The 18,925-nt window shown below is 43.3% G+C and overlaps 1 long non-coding RNA gene across 1 annotated transcript in view; it reads right to left on the reverse strand.

The window, feature by feature from the left end:
* Positions 1-17,974, reverse strand: part of LOC102444291 (uncharacterized) — a 37,721-nt gene extending 19,747 nt beyond the window's left edge. The window contains exons 1-3 of the long non-coding RNA XR_332011.5: positions 17,665-17,974; positions 15,021-15,071; positions 10,543-10,605 (exon numbers count right to left, since the gene is read on the reverse strand). This is a non-coding gene — a long non-coding RNA (uncharacterized LOC102444291). The remainder of the gene's footprint in view (positions 1-10,542; positions 10,606-15,020; positions 15,072-17,664) is intronic.
* Positions 17,975-18,925: the final 951 nt, after the last annotated feature.

Raw genomic sequence — 18,925 nt, forward strand, 5'->3', positions numbered from 1 at the left:
GCCCGCAGGGGGACAGCTCAAGCGTGCCCGGGCTGTCCCGCTGCGGGCGTGCTCCAAGGCTTTGCTCCCCGTCTCCTGGTCTGACCAGCAGACCAGGGAGATGGGGAGCAAAGCCTCGGAGCACGCCAGCAGTGGGACAGCGCGGCGCGCCTGGACTGTCCCGCTGCCCGCGTGCTCTGCGGCTTTGCTCCGTGTCTCCCGGGTCAGCAGACCAGGGAGACGGAGCAAAGCCGTGGAGGACTTGGGCATCCCCACCCCCATCTCCCTGGTCTGCTGGGGAGGGGGTGCAGCTAGTGCCCCCCCCAGCAGACCAGGCTTTTCTTGCCTACCCCTGGGGTAGAGCAGCTGGGGGCTGCCGGGTTGGTCCCGCAGCGCTGCTCCGGACCAACCCGGCAGCACCCCAGCTGCTCTGCCCCAGGAGTCCTGATTCAGCCGCTGCTGGTCAGTTTCAGCAGCGGCTGAATCAGGACGCCTGAGGCAGAGCAGCTGGGGTGCTGCTGGGTTGCTCCAGTAGCGCTGAGGAGCCGCGCTACTGGAGCAACCCAGCAGCACCCCAGCTGCTCTGCCCCAGGCGTCCCCAAGTCAGCCGCTGCTGAAACTGACCAGCGCTGACTACAGGAAGCCCGAGGCAGAATTGCTCTGCCCCAGGCTTCCTGGAATCAGCCGCTGATCAGTTTCAGCAGCAGCTGACTTGGGGACTCCTGGGTTTCTTCATTTGAGTCTGTATGTAAGTCAGAACTGACATCCAGATTCAGCCGCGGTTGAAACTGATCAGTTTCAGCAGCGGCTGACGCCAGTTCCGACTTACATACAGATTCAACTTAAGAACAAACCTACAGTCCCTATCTTGTACATAACCCGGGGACTGCCTGTATGTGCATTTGGTAAATACTAGTACACAAAAGGCAGGTATTTTGAATTAAGGAATCTGCAGGGAATTGGCTCATCACAAAGCTCCAATTAGCTTTCAAATTATCTCCCACACAATGTGTACAAATATTCCTAACCAAACTTCACTGGAAAATGGATTCTCAATGCTTCTATTTCTATAATAGTTAACACAAGGATAACAACATACATACAAGTTTAAAATAAAAACACATGTGTTTTTCCCCCAAATAAGAATTTGCAACAGATGTGCTCTTTTAACATTATTTCTTCATCCAATGCTTTTCTCTTAAGGATCTGTAATTTCTAAAGAAATTATTTGTATAAAAGGACAAATAGTTATCTTAATAAATCATTCATTCTTTTATTTGACAAGTGTGGTTTCTAAATAAAATATTCCATTCTTATTTCTTGCTCAGAAACCCTTCATTGGGACTTTTGAACAGAGAGAATAGAATATAGTCCAAATACAAATGTAGATGTGATTTTCATATGGAGTGTATCTAAAGACCAACATGATTAGATTTTCCCATTAATGAAATGAACATTAAAATATTCACTTTGAGTGAGAGTCAGTATTGTATTCTCATTTCTTCAACAAACAGATGCCTCACAGGGGCCTCTAAGGTCTTTGTATAAATCATAGCAATGCTGTCTGATGTTTAGAGCAAGGGACTACCTATTACAACTTTTTGGTCCAAGTCCCAGTCCCATCTGCTGTCAACAGATTAACCTCCAGCAAAATGCTTGACTGCTCTTTGCCTCGGTTTCCCCATCTGTCAAAATAAGAACAGTACTTTCCTCTACTATGTTTACCCTTTGCAGCTGTCCATCAGAAAGAAATAGTGCAACAAAATTCTATAAACAAACTGAACAACAGAGCTATTCGCAAATCAGCACAACTTAACCAAATCCAAACAAATTCAGAGACATTCCGCTTTCAACAAGTAATGGGATGCCTATGTTAATTTATGCCGCTCTGAGTAGAAAATGTCAGTTCTGCAACCTGAATCCTTATAACACAAAGTGTTGGTTTTATTCTTGTCTACATATTTTCACGAACAGTAAATCATGTTCTGCTGCCTTATGACTCATCCAGTTATGTGGTGGTGCGCTCTGAATGTCAGAATACAACATTTACTGCACAAAATAATCAGTTGACTATAAACATTCTTTGAAAAATTCCTATGATATAATACTTTACAATATTGTATAATTCCTTTATTTTAGACATACAAAAATTTGGCAAAGTTATAAACAACTGAAAACTCAGTCTTCTGAGGGAAAATGTCAGGCAACCTTAATAATAGGCAGTGTTGCTTGCCCTACCCATAATATGTAGGTTGAGCAACCTCCTGGCATTCTGAAAGAAGTCTGGTTTCACACCAGCCACACACAGGGAGAGGAAGACAATGGGTAGATTTTGCAATCTTAGCAAAATTACCAATAAATTGCATCAGAAAAATAAAGCGTCACTGAGGTAGGCTTCTTTTGCAATGTAGAAAAGATATTCATGAACAGGGCTGCAAAAAAGTGATGTAAAAAGTTAATTAGAGTCTCATACTGAGTGAATTAAATGATGGTCTTCAAGCAGTAAATCAATATCAGCTGCAGAGAGAGCCAAGAAGTAACTTACCACTGGAAAGTAACTGATTGGCAGCTGCAATTCACTATGATTTTTAATTTTGCATTGAAACCAAAGTCAAGTCAAAGTTAGTAAAGCTGAGTAATCCTAACAACCTGATTTAATATATAGAGACAATATATAGAGAATAACCTTTAAAAAGTTAAACATTCATTGCCATGAAGCAGGTTTTGTACTTGGTTTGCACTACCCAATTTCACATTAAGGCAAAAAAATCAGAAAGCAGATGAATGTTTATTTTTCTTTTGATAAAAGGAGATAGATTGGCTTTGGGCAGCTTGCCACCAATTTGACCCCCAATACTGTAAATTAATCTTACACTGGATGGGGAAAAAATCTGAATATCCTCCAGGATTCAAGTCCTTTGGCTGAACCTCTCAGGGGTGAATCCCTTGGTGATGTTCCTTGATCCTGACTCTTTCAGTAGGGCCTCTTCCCTGAAACCAGCCACACTGACTTCTTTTTTAGATTTCACTTCTTCTCTCTCTTGACCTGACAATGTGACCGTGACACTTTCCTCATTTAAATTGCTACCACCAATACCATCATTACTCACAGCTACAGGATGAGATTTTGTTCTCATTTTACACTAATGTAATTCCAGGATAATGCTGTTGAGCTGAGTGAAGTAAATCTGGATTTACATTGTGATAACTTCAGAGGAAATACAGCCTCTAAATAATTTGTGCCCCAAGAGACCAACGAAAATCAGCAATGATGATGGAAAAAAGAATTGTAGATTATTTTGATGTTGTCATTGATTAAAAAAAGATTTTTCTAACTTGTTTGTATAGACAGTGCTCATTAATGAACAATGATAATACAGGGGATGATTTCCAACTATACTTAGAGTTATGCATATTTCTATGTTATCTTTTGCTAAGCTTCCATGTCCCCTTATGAAAATACTGACACTGAGATCGGCTTTAAAACATAAGCTTTTCCCCATCATGCCATTTGTAAATGGTTTGCTCCTGCATAATCCTAAATGCCAGGTATCACACACAGATATTCAAAATACAGTGTAACAGTGCACTAATCTAGACATTCTGGTTATCACATAAACCAACATGAGCGTGTGGACTTCGTGGTCAATCCAATGTAGAGAGGTTAGGATAACCTTGCCACTGACAGAGCCGGGAACACAACCCATGTTTCCCGACACCTAGTTCTGAGAGTGTGCCATCTCTTAAAAAAAAAAAAAAAAAGGAAAGGAAAGGGGAAAATCTAACAAGAGTTAAGAATGCCTGTCAGCTAGAACAACAAGAGCTGCAACAAGCAGAAGACAAATACAAAATGGCCACCGTAGAGCTGTAGCTTCTTCAGTCTGCCAATTTTAAAGTATAAGTGGCAGAAATGCATGCTGAAAAAAAGTTCCTGCAGCTTGTTGCATGGGAACACGTGTTTGTGTGGAGAGCCACTTAAGTCAATAGTGTTCTATGCGGATGGAGTGGTCTGCCCATATGCAACAGCACAGGTATAACATGATCGGAGGGTTGGAAGTTGATGCTAGACAAATTTAGACTGAAAATAAGGCACCTACACTTAATACTGAGAGTAATTTACCATTGGAACAATTTAGTAAGGGTCATGGTGGATCCTTTACGTCTGACCATTTTTAAACTAAGATTGGATATTTTTCTGAGAGATAGTCTATGAATTACTTTGCGAAAGTTCTGTGGCCTGTGTCATACAAAAGGTCGGACTAGAGAATCACAGTTGTCCCTTTATGATCTCGGAATCTATGGGGTTTTACTGTTTAACCAGGTATCACTTGATCCTTGGCAGCTTGGAAGATTTTTCAGGCCAGACAGTTTGCAGGAGGAGAGTTTGGGGTTTTTAATCAATTTGAATTTTGTGAAACAAGAAACTGGCTGTTACGTCACCATGTAAAATTATATTTACATTGGCTACCTCTCTAAGCCAACATTTCTTGGTCCTTTGAAATGGCAGGAAATATCTGGAATCCAATCAAGAGGCAGTGAGAAAGGCTTGTTAAATGTTAAGAAAACAAAAAGACGCAACTCAGGAAATGAGCTTTGCAACTGTCCACTGTACTACAGTCAGGTATCAGCAAAATGTTAGTTTATAATTGTAACCTCCAAGCTGGAAAGAAAACAGTACATCTCAAATTTAGTTTAAGGGTACATTTCAAAAGTGCCTAACTCCCATTTTCAAATATGCCTTAGGAGCCTGAATGCAGTGGAGTTGAGCCAGTTGTGCCTCAGATATTAGAGAGACAGGGTGGGTGAGGTATTTCTTTTATTACACCAAGTTCTGTTGGTGAGACAGACACGCCATCCAGATTGTTACAGCTTGTATTAACTCTGTTACAACAATCTGCAACCCATTCATCCCCCTTTTAGTCCTATGACTTCAAGGGAATGGTCCTTTACAATATGTGCTAACTACTTATGCTAAACCATCCCTTTGACCTTGTATTTAGCTGTAACCCACTGAGTCTCTTTCCCAGACTAGTTGAAGCTCAAAAGCTTGACTTTCTTGTCTCCAAATTTGGTTCAGTAGAAGATATTACCTCACCCACCTTCTCTCTCCCTAATATCTCAAAAACCAACAAATGGTCTAGTAGCACTTTATAGACTAACAAAACATGGGAATAGCCCACTTCTTCAGATGACTGGAGTTTTGAGTTTAGGATGTGCAGACCCAAAATAAATAGGGGAGAAAGGAGAAGGGGGAAGGAAAAAAATGGAATGGGGTGGGAAACAAGGAGCAGAGGGTATGAAAATATCAAAGGTGGTTTTCCCTTTGATATTTTCATATCCTCTGCTCCTTGTTTCCCACCCCCTTCCATTTTTTCTCTTCTCCCCTATTTATTTTGGGTCTGCACATCCTAAACTCAAAACTCCGGTCATCTGAAGAAGTGGGCTGTGCCCATGAAAGCTTGTGATAGCATATACATGTTTTGTTAGTCTATAAAGTGCTACCAGACCATTTGCGGGTTTTTCAGTTTATCCTATACAGACTAACTCAGCTACCCCCTGAAGCTTCTAATATCTCACTAAGCAGAGTCACTCTTACTATAATATGAAAGAGGGGTTGCTCCATTTATCCCTATGGAAAACCCAGAAGAAGCAGCCACAGTATCTGTCATGAGCTATTGAATCCCATAGTAGTCCAAGCTAAGCTACTATTACCCTCAGGTAGTTCCTAGTCCAGTCCTAAGCTTTATTGCTTACACCTTGTAGCTGTATCTCTTACACATTTGTTAGTGCGTAATATACACATCTAGGTGACACTTTTCTCCTTTCCTCCATTTAATTATCTGTCCAAGTTCTTGCATGAGTAGTGTAGCATCTGAGCACAGCTGCCGAGTAAAAGACACCAACCTCTCTCTTCCATCCCTCCCTACCACTGAAGGCGGGTTTAAGAGAGTTTGCATAATTGTTTTAACTACTGTTGATGATATAAAAATGGGATTTATTCAAGGTGAGTTGGGGGAAAGCTAGGGCTAGGTGGGTAAATGTATGGAGGGAATGGAGTGAAGTTAATGGCTGTTGTGATTTTGTCTTTCAGTGCTCTTTGTAGTCTGGATCTGGCTTCTGTGAGGGTTTTGTTTTCCATGACCACACATCTTCCCATAATAACCAACAATTGAATTCTCCGTGTTATGGGAGGTTGTGGTCACAGTGAGAAAGAGATCTCTCAGGCAGCCAGATCTTTGAAATTCACACCATCAACCTTGAACCGTATTCTGTGTTTAGTTGCCCTCTATATTCTACTAGAATAAGTAACTAATCAGACTTCCTGAGACTAATGAACCATGGCCAATAAGGAGCATGTGCTTATAAGTTACAAGACAGGCAGCTAAACTTCCTTTGTGCCATGCACTTTAATTCTAGTGACAATACCAAAGATTTTTTTTAATAAAATAAAATAAAATAAAATAAAATAAAATAAAATAAAATAAAATAAACTTTAAACAACAACAGGCAGTTGAATGTTGTAAAATGATTCGTTCCACTTTAAGTAACAGGTCATTTTACCCAATCACTAAAATCCTACCTTCCTTTTGTTTCTAGCAGTGGAAAAGAACAGAGAAAACTATTGAGTAGCTTGGACTGTCAGTGAAAACAAATACTTGGTTTACTCTTACTTTCCGCTCTTCCTGACTGAATTAATGAAACTGGTGATCTTTGGCCTCTTCTTTAGGCTAGAGAGGCAGTGAGAGTGGCAGAGCTAATATCCCCCACAGCCCACAGCAATGCTGACGAAACATTTTAACGTGAGAACACAGTGTGCTAGTCAGGCACTGCATTCCCTCAAGAGAATACAGTAGACATTGTATGGATTACATTTAACGAGACTCGGACATTAAGAACTTCAGTCCTCTTGTTTGATGGTAAAGGTCAAGAGAAGTCATTCTAAACTCAGTTTTCTTTCTAGGTTTATTATGCCTTTCTCAGTCCTTCTTTCTTTTGGTCAGTTTTTTTTTTTTTTTTTTTGTTACATAGCAGGCAACCTTTTATTTATTTATTATTAATTTTTTATTATTATTATTAGCTTTGTTTAGTAACTCTAACAACATTATACAGTAAGTTTCGCCAGGAAAAATTATCAGAATACCACAAAGCATCTCTACAGTCCCTTCAATAAACCCTTCTGGAGTACAAGGATCTAGTGGAAATTTACAGACCTTCACTTCAGAAAATAATCTTGGTCAATCTTCAAATTCAGAGGAAGAGAAGGATCAAAATGTTAGCTTTGAGCTGACGACAGGGGGTCTTTTGTTTGTTTTTTATCTGTTAAACACAAGTTCTCACAGGAATCATCCACACTGTGCAGCAGTTAAAAACAATAGATGGATAGTAACTCCATGATTGAAAGCTTGGATCATGCAAGACAGGGATAGAAAGGGGCTGGAGTGAATGAGCTGCTCCTGGGCCACAAAAGCTAGTCATGTTGGCAAGACATAGGAGGGGAGTAATGTTCACCTGAAAAGAGGTGGTACAAATTACTTCCTCTCACCTGCAGCACCAAGAGAGTTGTTTCCAGGACTCCTCTTGGGATGGTGCAGCTTTCTGCTGCCCATACTCAGGGGCTAAATCTATATTGGCAAGATTTTGTGCAAATACTTTTAACACAGGAGTTTTTGCGTTAAAGTATTTGCGCAAGAGAGCATCTACACTGGCATGTGCCTTTGCGCAAGAGATGTGCTTTTGTGCAAAAGTATCTGTGCCAGTGTAGACGCTCTCTTGCGCAAGAAAGCTCTCATGGCCATTTTAGCCATCGGGCTTTCTTGCGCAAGAAATTTATATTGCCTGTCCACACTGGCCTCTTGCGCAAGAACAGTTGTGAAAGAGGACTTATCCCTGAGCGGGAGCATCATAGTTCTTGCACAAGAAGCACTGATTTCATACATTAGAACATGAGTGTTCTTGCGCAAGAACTCCCCGTCAGTGTAGACAGGCAGCATGTTTTTGCGCAAAAGCAACTGCTTTTGCGCAAAATCATGCCAATGTAGACACAGCCAGAGGGTGTCCCAATGGCTCAGTCATACCTGGGACTGATTTCTCTGGGCCCTGGGTAATGTGGGAGGGTCTTGGCTCCAAGGCACTAGAAGGGGCAGTGCCTCAAGCAGAAGGAGTAGGGCTAGGGGCAGCCAGCCCTAAGCGCCACCTGCTCCACATTGCGCCCCACCCCCCACCATCACCCCAAACAGCCCTTGGCACTGCCCAGAGCATGCCAAGCAGGGTTCCAGCAGTGATTGAAAGGGCCCAGAGCTCCACTGGACAGTGGTAGCCTGCAGCTCAAAGCCCTTCTATATCATGGAGCCCTGAGGCAACTACCCCTTTCCACCTCCACCCTCCCATCAGCAGCCCTAGGCTCAGTCTAGCCCTTTGGGAGCACAACATCTCTAGAAGAACAAAGATGAGCTTCCCACCTTGAGATTAGTTTGAAGATCGGCAAGGAAAATCCAGTGCAAGAGCCTTTTGTCTTGTTTCATTTGGGGAATCTTGCCAATGCATGATACCAAAGCCATGTGCAATTTGTAAATACTTAGCAGATCATATCATCCACGCATAAACTGAAAAGCCAAAACATGACAGGGACAATTTTAACTTTGGCATAAGTCAACACCTCTGTTGATTTCAATAGACATTGCACCTGCTTGCTTTAGGGATTCCTTTAAAAGGATCATTTACAGGGGAGCAAACACAGGGAAAATATTTATACAAAGAGGAAATCTAATAGCATTCCCTTGTTTATTATTTCATGTATTTGCTTCTGAATGAGATTCTCCTCATCACTTCAGCAATGAATGGAGTGCATCTCATGTCAGCAATTCAGCCTTATGAGTGGAACTCTGGCCCAGCTGAAATCAATGGCACAGCTCCGGTTGATGTCAGTAGAGCCAAGATGTCATCCTATATCTTAGGCTACGTCTAGACTACATTCCTCCATCGGCAAAGGAATGTAAATGAAGCACTTCGAAAGTGCAAATGAAGCCGGGATTGAAATATCCCGCGCTTCATTTGCATAGTCACGTAATGGCACTCTTTCGAAAAAGCACTATTTCGAAATTGAAACCGCAGTCTAGATGCGGTTCTTTCAAAAACAGGATGCTTTTTTGAAAGATCCCGCTTTCGAAAGAACCACGTCTAGACTGCGGTTTCAATTTCAAAATAGCACTTTTTTGAAAGAGTGCCATTATGTGATTATGCAAATGAAGTGCGGGATATTTATATTCTAGGTTCATTTTCACTCTCGAAGTGTTTCATTTACATCCCTCTGACGACAGAGGGATGTAGTCTAGACGTAGCCTTAGTGGCAGGAAATAAAGAGAAAATGGGTTGAAAAGGAACTTACAATGAGATCTTCATTGGGGTAGATTATCCAACATCTTCCTCTAAAACCTCTGGCTCTGACACTGTCTGAACTAGGATTATGGACTAGAGAGGCCACAGCTCTGCTCCAGAATGGCAAGTTGTAGGTTGCTATGAGATGTACGGGATACTTCATCATGGAAATGAACTCAGACTAGAAACCTGGATCCAAGGGATTTCCCAATGTGGGGCTCTTTCTGACAGCTTCATTTCTATATCTGGGAAGAGTGAACGTTTTCCCTAATGTCAACGTCCCTCTGCAAAAGGCAAATGTATGAGAAGGAAGCGATGTAGCCCATTTGCAAAAATGGTGCGCCAGAATGCTAGATAAAGGCCTGAGTTTGTTCTTTGGTCTCAGGCACAGTGTCCTAGCAGAGGGTATGGAGATGTGATGGGGCAGTGTGCAAAACCCTCAGCGGGAAGATAGCGCTTCCTATCACTCAGCTGCATCCCTACAGGGCAGTTGTAGGGAAAGCACTGACAGGCTCAAGAGGGAATCCTGTCCTCTCCTCTTCAAGAGGAGTGATGTTGATTTTAACATGAATCATCTAGGGTAAATGGGAGGACTTAAAGTGGAGAAAGGCTTGGTGGGCTCCAACAAGATTTGGCAGGCCCTTCCTCCGCCTCATGGAGAGAGGGCTGAATGCTGTTTTGCACTTCTCTCGTTCTCCGATGTTAAAAGTTAAAGCCATTGACGCTGCCCAGTGTTCCACTGAAAGAGCAAACAGAAATAATAGTGTCCATCCTCAATGCAATGCTGCAGGTTTGTGTCCTTTCACCTGTCGCATCACAGTGTGTTCCATGGTGGGGTATAGATCAGAAAATACAAATATTTTATATCTATCAGTCAGAACTTTTCCGATGACTTTTCAAATGACCATTCCTCACAAAAATCTCTGAAGCCATGAGACCTGAAGTCAGTGAGGTATGTACCATTTAAAAATGGACCTTGAAAGGAAAACAATTGTTAATTAGCTAAGCAAACAGTTTCAATCTAGTGCAGACAGCTAAAGATGGAGAGTTTATTGCCTAAACACCTAACCTCCAAAGGGAGGAAAAGGAAAAGAATTTAAGGAGTTTTGTAGAAGAAGAAAATAAGGAAGTTAACCAGCTGAGGAAATATGTTCTATAATTTTTAAACATGTTTACATTTTTACTTACTTCATTTCCACATGGGTTGAAACACACCAGAGGCTTCTAATTAGCCCCAATAAGGAAGCAGCCCTAACAAGAAAAAAAAACAATGGTTACTCATCATCTAGGCATAAAAAATGTGTGTCTTACTATGTTAAGTCTTTAATTTTAAATCCATCTCTTGAAACAACTCTTCCTATTTCATGATTAAAGACAAGAGGCCTGCGCTTTTGTGGTCAACATAACTTGATTATAAATCATTGTTCTGGCTGATGGAGTCAGCATTGAAGCAAGAGAGCCAGAGTGGTGAAATCAGAATGCCACAGGACATTACTGTGTTCATGTATCATTGAAAATCTGTTTTAAGACTTAAAACTGAAGTTAAAAATACAACAAAGACAGAAATTCATATTAATCTGAAACTTTCTCTTTCTCGCCTTGTCATAAAAGCTCATTGTTCCTGCAACCACTCTCTCTTATCTATCCACAGGAGTTCGTCAAAAGGAAATGGACACCTCATTTGAAGAGAGGAAAGTGTGGTACTATTTGAATCCTGTTTAAATCTTCAGATGTAGTATTTTTCTCTTCTACTGAGGGCAAACTATTTCTTTAGAGAGAAAAATCACTGGAAATGTAACTGAACTAGCCATACACAAGGCATCTTTATTGTAAGCAGTAGTTGAGTTGTTCCATTTGTGCTCTTGTTTTTAAAAATTCAATTATAGCAGGGAATTGGTTTCTATCTGAGGCTATGTCTGCTCTACCAGGTTATTTCAAAATAATAACTCCCGAAATAACTATTTCAAAATAGCGCATCCACACTACAGGGAATCCTCAAAACTACTCTGAGGTGTCTTCCCTTAATGTGGATGCGCTACCTTGACTTAGAGCCCCAGGAAGCATTGGGAAAATTACTTTGATTCTGGGGAGTAGTTATTTCAAAATAATGGCAGCTGAGCGTCCACAATAACCCTACTTTGAAATAGCAATTTCAAAACAGGAAGAACTTAAAAAACAACAAATAGTCTAGTAGCACTTTATAGACTAACAAAACAAGTAGAGGGTATCATAAGCTTTCGTGGGCACAACCCACTTCTCAGATGAGTGGAGTATTAGAAGTCCAGATCCAGGAATAAATAAGGGAAGGGGGTGGAGGGAAGGAGGAAAAAAGAGTGGAAAAAGGAGGGGAAAAAATAGAGAGACACAGTGAATAGATGGTGCAAGTAGTTACAAGATGCTGATAAGAACAATTAACCAACCAACGAACCAACCAACTGAGGTGCTAAGACATTAGGATGTGGAAGGTAGTGTATGAGCCAGCCAATGTCCTTGTTCATACTATTTACATAAGAATTAAATGTGTAAATGTTCATTTACAAGTTATACACTAGCTTGGCTACCCATCTTAAAATTTTGAAATAGGCATTACAGGCAGTCCCCGGGTTACATACAAGATAGAAACTGTAGGTTTGTTCTTAAGTTGAATCTGTATGTAAGTCGGAACTGGCGTCAGCCGCTGCTGAAACTGATCAGTTTCAACCGCGGCTGAATCTGGACGCCACTTCTGACTTACATACAGATTCAACTTAAGAAACCCAGGTGTCCCCAAGTCAGCTGCTGCTGAAACTGATCAGCGGCTGATTCCAGGAAGCCTGGGGCAGAGCAACTCTGCCTCGGGCTTCCTGTAGTCAGCGCTGGTCAGTTTCAGCAGCGGCTGACTTGGGGACGCCTGGGGCAGAGCAGCTGGGGTGCTGCTGGGTTGCTCCAGTAGCGCGGCTCCTCAGCACTACTGGAGCAACCCAGCAGCACCCCAGCTGCTCTGCCTCAGGTGTCCTGATTCAGCCGCTGCTGAAACTGACCAGCAGCGGCTGAATCAGGACTCCTGGGGCAGAGCAGCTGGGGTGCTGCCGGGTTGGTCCGGAGCAGCGCTGCGGGACCAACCCGGCAGCCCCCAGCTGCTCTACCCCAGGGGTAGGCAAGAAAAGCCTGGTCTGCTGGGGGGGGCACTAGCTGCACCCCCTCCCCAGCAGATCAGGGAGACGGGGGCGGGGACGCCCAAGTCCTCCACGGCTTTGCTCCGTCTCCCTGGTCTGCTGACCTGGAAGACACGGAGCAAAGCCGCAGAGCACGCGGGCAGCGGGACAGTCCAGGCGCGCCGCGCTGTCCCACTGCTGGCGTGCTCCGAGGCTTTGCTCCTCATCTCCCTGGTCTGCTGGTCAGACCAGGGAGATGGGGAGCAAAGCCTCGGAGCACGCCCGCAGCGGGACAGCCAGGGCGCGCTTGAGCTGTCTCCCTGCGGGCGTGCTCCCTGGCTTTGCTCCCCGTCTCCCTGGTCTGCAGGGAGACGGGGAGCAAAGCCTTGGAGCACGCCTGCAGCGGGACAGCCCAGGTGCGCCTGGGCTGCCCCGCAGCCCCAGCCCCTCCGCGGCTTTGCAAAGCCGCGGGGGAAGCCGGCGGTGGGACAGGCGCGCCTGGGCTGCCCGGCTGCCCGAGCCCCTCCGCGGCTTTGCTCCGTGTCTTCCTGGTCTGCAGACCAGGGAGACGCGGAGCAGCTTTTCTCGCCCCGGAGTACACGGGCGGTGGGACCGCGAGGTCCCGCAGTCCGTTTCCTCCGGGGTGAGAAAAGCCGCATTCGTAACTGCGGATCCGACATATGTCGGATCCGCGTAAGTCGGGGACTGCCTGTATTCCTCATAGAATGAGGGGTTATTATTTTGAAATAACCAGCCCGTTATTTCAAAATAATTTTGAAATAACGGGCTTGCTGCGTGGATGCTCAACTTGTTATTTCAAAATAACTCTGTAGTGTAGGCATGCCCTACACTACACATTAATATCCTATCATCCAACTTGTGCCACTGAATTTTTAGTTTTAGAATTGGTTGCACTAATTATTGCAAATAATTGATCTGCTGTGGTTAGGTTTTGTCTTGGTCACCCAAAATGTATGTTTGTAGCTCAGGGCAATACAGCATTAGCTTTCTTGCTGTAAAGATCTTGTGGAGACAATACACTATGGTTTTACTATGAGATAAACTAGGAAAAGGGAGGTAAATATGTGGGATATAATACCGATCTCATCTCGCTACCTTGCAGTAAAACCTACAAGTGCCTTCTCTTCACTGCGGGTTTACAGCAAGATGGCTAATGCATGTTAACTATCCTATCAAAAACCATGACGTTCAGATGACTCCGGTCATCTGAAGAAGTGGGTTGTTCCCACAAAAGCTCATGGTTTGTTAATCTTTAAGGTGCTACTAGACTATTTGTTGTTTTTTAAGTATTTTCTGTTACAGACTAACTCAGCTACACCTCAGAAGCTTTCGTAACATTTTGTGGCAGTGAAGATAGAGCCTTAGTATTTTTTTCCTGTTTCAGAAATATTCACTAACCAATTCTAGTTTCTTGAAAATATTCCATTTTAATAAGTATTCATTTAATAGTTTACACAAAAATATTTCAGGCTATTCGGAAGTTTACACATTTATTTAATTCTCCCAATCCAGTGCTTTTGGTTCATGATTATTTACTAAAGTCCCTTGATACTGTTCTGCTCCAAGAAAAATATTCAAACAGGAGAATAATGAATAAAAATTCACAAAAACCTAATAGCAAACAATGAATGCTTTTGTTCACTCAAGACTTAAAACAACATCTGTGGAACAGCTTTTCCTAAAAAATTATTGGTAACTAAGGTCCTGATCTAGCAAAACACTTAAGCACATGCTTAACTTCACCCTTGTAAAGAGTCCTATTTATTTTAAAAGGACTGCTAACATGCTTGGAGTTAAGCACATGTTTAAGAGCTTGGTGGATCACCGTACTTGCATTACAGTTTGTTAGTAGCTAGTGATAAGAGTTATTAACATGGTCAAATTGAACAATCATTCAGAATCTGTGCATTGTTTCTATGAATAATGCCAATATTGGCTCTTCTCAGAATGCACTGGTCTCAGTGTTCAGGACAGAAAAACCACAGACTATGGACTCGTTTTGGGATGATACTTTAGGAGTGAGTGGCACTAGTTTTACAAACCTTTTAATCCCTAATACACAGCCACTTTCCTTTTTACAAATATCCTGCTGTGAAACTATAATGTACTTTCTAGACACTGGGAATCATGGAGCTGCCTGCTTTATAAAATGTCCATCAGCCCAGAAAGGAGGCAGCTCATAAGAATAACAAAACTGAGACATTGCAATGCTTTCATCTTTTTGTTAAGGGTTTGCAGTGTCAAAAACAACAGGGTCCTGATCTATGATTGGGGAGCCTGGGGTCTATTGCATACAAGCGATAATAATAATTAATAATAAATATTCAATTACCCCCTCCTGGCAGCAAAGCATAAAGTGCATAATCTCCATCATCTCTGTTTGCCATGAAAATGGGAATCCCTGAGGTTGTTTTCAAACATGAATTTCCCATATGCTAACACAAAGCACTGCAGCACTAAAACCAAGCCAACCACAGCTTTTAAAATAAAATAAAACACACAACAACATACCGGTTTGAAAGCAGCAACAGTCAATTTGTGGGCTGACAGGCTCCCTTTGAGCTATGGGGGGGAAATGGACACAGCATTTGTTACAGACTAACAGTACAGATTAAGAAAGAAACTTCTGGATCTGGTCAAGACAGACAGGAGGAAGGAATGGCTACAGCCCATGTTCCTGCTTCCCTGTTCTTGGGAACAATGTAGCAGTGCTTAAAATGGTCAAAGTATGATCTGCTAAAATGATCCCCCTTTTGAAAATCCTACAGTTCTAAGAGAAGCCTCAGCAATCTCATTTATTTTAAATTAACTTAATTGGATGTAATTTCTGTATTGCACAAAGCTCTTTCAGAAAAGTCTAAACTGATTAGTATTGTGGAGAAGTGGAGCTAATTCCTGTATTAATATAGTAACAATCAAAGCTGGAAAGTAAAGACATCCATTCTTGTAAAATCCATGGCCGATGGCCATATTCTTGAAACTCACACATAATGTATGTACAGCCATTAACATAGGCAAATCAGATAACTGCATGTCTATCTACTTAATTTGAGAATGCAAATGCCTATTTGCAAAAATGCAGGTTTTCTAGGTGCCCTGAGGTGCATGTGTAACCCACACACCTGGTGGTGGTTACACATGCACAAAAGTTGCAGCTACTTAAAAACTTGTCAGAAGAGTTTGTCTATTCCAGTAGTCTCCAACCTTTTTAAGTATGTGATCGCTTTTTTAATTTAAATGCAATCTAGATCTCTCTCAAACCCAAATACCTCGTTCCTGCCCATTTTCGTTATTTGCCTTATACAGTTAGAAACTTTGGAGTTCATGTTTTCAAGCTACCCTCTTAAATTATCTGTCATGCAAACATTCTTTTAAAAAATGAATTCAGAGATATTAGGTACTATTATCATTTCAGTCAGCAGCTCTGAGAATCCCTGCATATCATGAGACTTGTGATAAAATCACAAGTGTTGGCAACACTGAAATTAACTATTAAATTAAACTGTATGGGCCAAGTTATCTGTTTCCTGGTCTAAATTCTGCATATTGCTTTTGCAAATTAAGTCTTCTAAATGTTCAACAATGTAGCATGCACAGGGGGAAATTTTTCAAATCTGCCTAAAAATCAAATTGGTTTTCAATGAGACTCATGCGTCTAAATCTCTTAGGTGCTTTTGAAAATAAATTACAGAAATAATGTTGTGAGATTTTAGAGTTTCCTTTCCCTTTTCTGGCTGTTATTTATTATTCCTTCCTAGGTATTTTAATTGATTTCTTTTTAAAATTAGGTCAATTCAGTTTTAAATAAAAGAGTAGGACTGCTAGCTCTTAAAATGAAGGGTGTGCCTTCACCATTAGCTCAGGGAGAAGAGAGCTATGACACAGCCACCTATTTACGTTATTACAGTATCTCAAAAGTTCAAGTTTCCAGACAGGAAAGAGGCATTCCATAATTTAAAGCTCCTACCCTGGAAACTCCTTGAGGTGGCCTGTGTTCTTGTAATAATAGGCCAGATCCTCCATAGATCTTTCACCAACATCGATAGATGACACCAGATCTGTGCCGATTTACACTGGCTGCGAATCTTGCCCTGCATTGGAAAGACGTGATCCTGAACCCTAAAGGCTTCTTCTGATTCAGCTGCCTTTCTCTTTTAGACTCTGGCTCTGCTCTTGGGTTTGATGCCAGCTGGAAGATCAGTAGGGGCGGGTGGGGTGGAAACAAGGAAAAAACACTGCTCAATCACTACAGAGCATCAAACACAAAAGCAGAAGAGGGTAGTGGTATTGTTTTTTCCATTGAAGAGTGGAAAGGTTATATTGCTTTTGTTCTTGTTTGCACTGCTCACAACATCATGGGTTCCTGGTCTGAGACTGGGGCTTCTAGGTGTCCCTGTGATCCAATAATAAATTAATTAATTAATTATTTTTTAAACCTGGAGGCTTTTAAAATGAAGCCTTCCCACAACAATTCACTCACATCATTGTACAGTAGACTTCCGATAATCCGGAACCTATGGGACCTAGGTGGTGCCGGATTATCAGATATGCCGGAGTATCAGAAGGTACTATAAACTGGTTGGCTACGTCTAGACTGGCCACAAATTCCGGAAAAGGGATGCAAATCAGGTAAGTCAGTATAGGGAAATCCGCGGGGGATTTAAATATCCCCCGCAGATTTAAATAAACATGTCCGCCGCTTTTTTCCGGCTTGGGGGAAAAGCCGAAAAAAAGCGTCTAGACTGGCGCGATCCTCCGGAATAAAGCCCTTTTCTGGAGGATCTCTTATTCCTACCTTCAGGGCTTTATTCCGGAAAAGGACTTTATTCCGGAGGATCGCGCCAGTCTAGACGCTTTTTTTCCGGCTTTTCCCCAAGCTGGAAAAAAAGCGGCGGACATGTTTATTTAAATCCACGAGGGATATTTAAATCCCCCGCGGATTTCCCTATGCTGACTTACCTGATTTGCATCCCTTTTCCAGAATTTGTGGCCAGTCTAGACGTAGCCGTTATGTATATACTGTATACAGCCGTGGTCACCAACCGGTCGCTCGCGCGCTACTGGTCGATCTTGAGGCCTCGACCAGTCGCTCGCGAGGCATCCTGTCAGCCCCGTCCCCATTTCCCACCCAACCCCCAGAAGCCCCACTACTTACCTCCAGAGAAGACGGAGGTAGTGTCTGCTTCCGGTGCGCGGGGGTTTGGCCCCAGGGCTTCCCGGCATGAGGAGGGGGTTGGCGCCGGGATAAGCACCCGCGGGGTCAGCCCCCTGGGCAGGCGCACGCAAGGCTTTCCTGCATGGGGGGAGTTGGCCCCGGGGCAGGGGAGCGCGCATGCGCGCGGGGCTTCCCTGCGTGGAGGGGGAGTTGGCCCCGGGGCAGGTGAGCACGCGCGCGCATGCGTGCGCTGGGCTTCCTTGCGCGGGTGAGGGGGTCGGCCCCTTGGGCAGGCGCGCGCCCATGCAAGGCTTTCCTGCACGGGGGGGGGTTGGCCCCGGGGCAGGTGAGCGCGCACGCGCAGGGCTTCCCTGCGTGGGTGAGGGGGTCGGCCTCCTGGGCAGGCGCACACGAAGGCTTCCCTGGGGGGGAGTTGGCCCCGGGGCAGGCACGCGCCGGTTTCCAGGGGGGGAGGGGAATGCTGGGAGGAGGGAGATGCAGGGGACTCTCTGCCTCCACTGGCATCCCACTCACCTGTCCCCACTCCCCTGTCCTCAACTACAGAATGCTGTCCCCATTCCTGTCCCCACTCCCCGAACTCTGTCCCCAGCTACAGAACTGTCCCCACTCCTCTGTCCCCAACTACAGAACTCTGTCCCCACTCCTGTCCCCACTCCCCGAATTCTGTCCCCACTCCCCGAACTCTGTCCCCACTGGCACTCTGGCCCCTGCTGCAGAATCCTGTCCTCTGCCCTCTCAGCACTCTGTTCCCTCTCCCCTGCCCCCAGCCACAGTACTCTGTCCCCAAAAAATGTATAATTATAAATGCTTCATTTTAGATTTAAATAGCATGAATAAAAAACAGACCATTTATTTCATAACTATAAACACGTGATTTTAATTGTATGTATTGCATAATTTAAAAATAAACTTTATCAGAGTAAGTAAGGGCTGGGGATAGCAAGTGATGGACAGGAGGAGAATAGAGAGGGCGGGGCTTCAAGGAAGGGGAGGGGCGGTAGATCTTCGCCTGTTCTGAGATTTAAAAAGTGATCTTGGGTGTAAAAAGGTTGGAGACCACTGGTATACAGTATATACTGTATATAAAGTGTTCTTAATTAACCCTTTTTATTGTACATACTGTATACAGTATACTGTAATGTTTTAGCTTTTTTAATCTTTTACCCTTTTCATTCAGTTCAGCTGCTGCTACCTTGTGACTCATTTTTTGCCGAAGCTCACTCACTAGGCTCTTGCCATT

This window comes from Pelodiscus sinensis, chromosome 3, assembly GCF_052426305.1.
Source record: "Pelodiscus sinensis isolate ZL-2025 chromosome 3, ASM5242630v1, whole genome shotgun sequence".
In the NCBI taxonomy this organism is placed as follows: Eukaryota; Metazoa; Chordata; order Testudines; family Trionychidae; genus Pelodiscus; species Pelodiscus sinensis.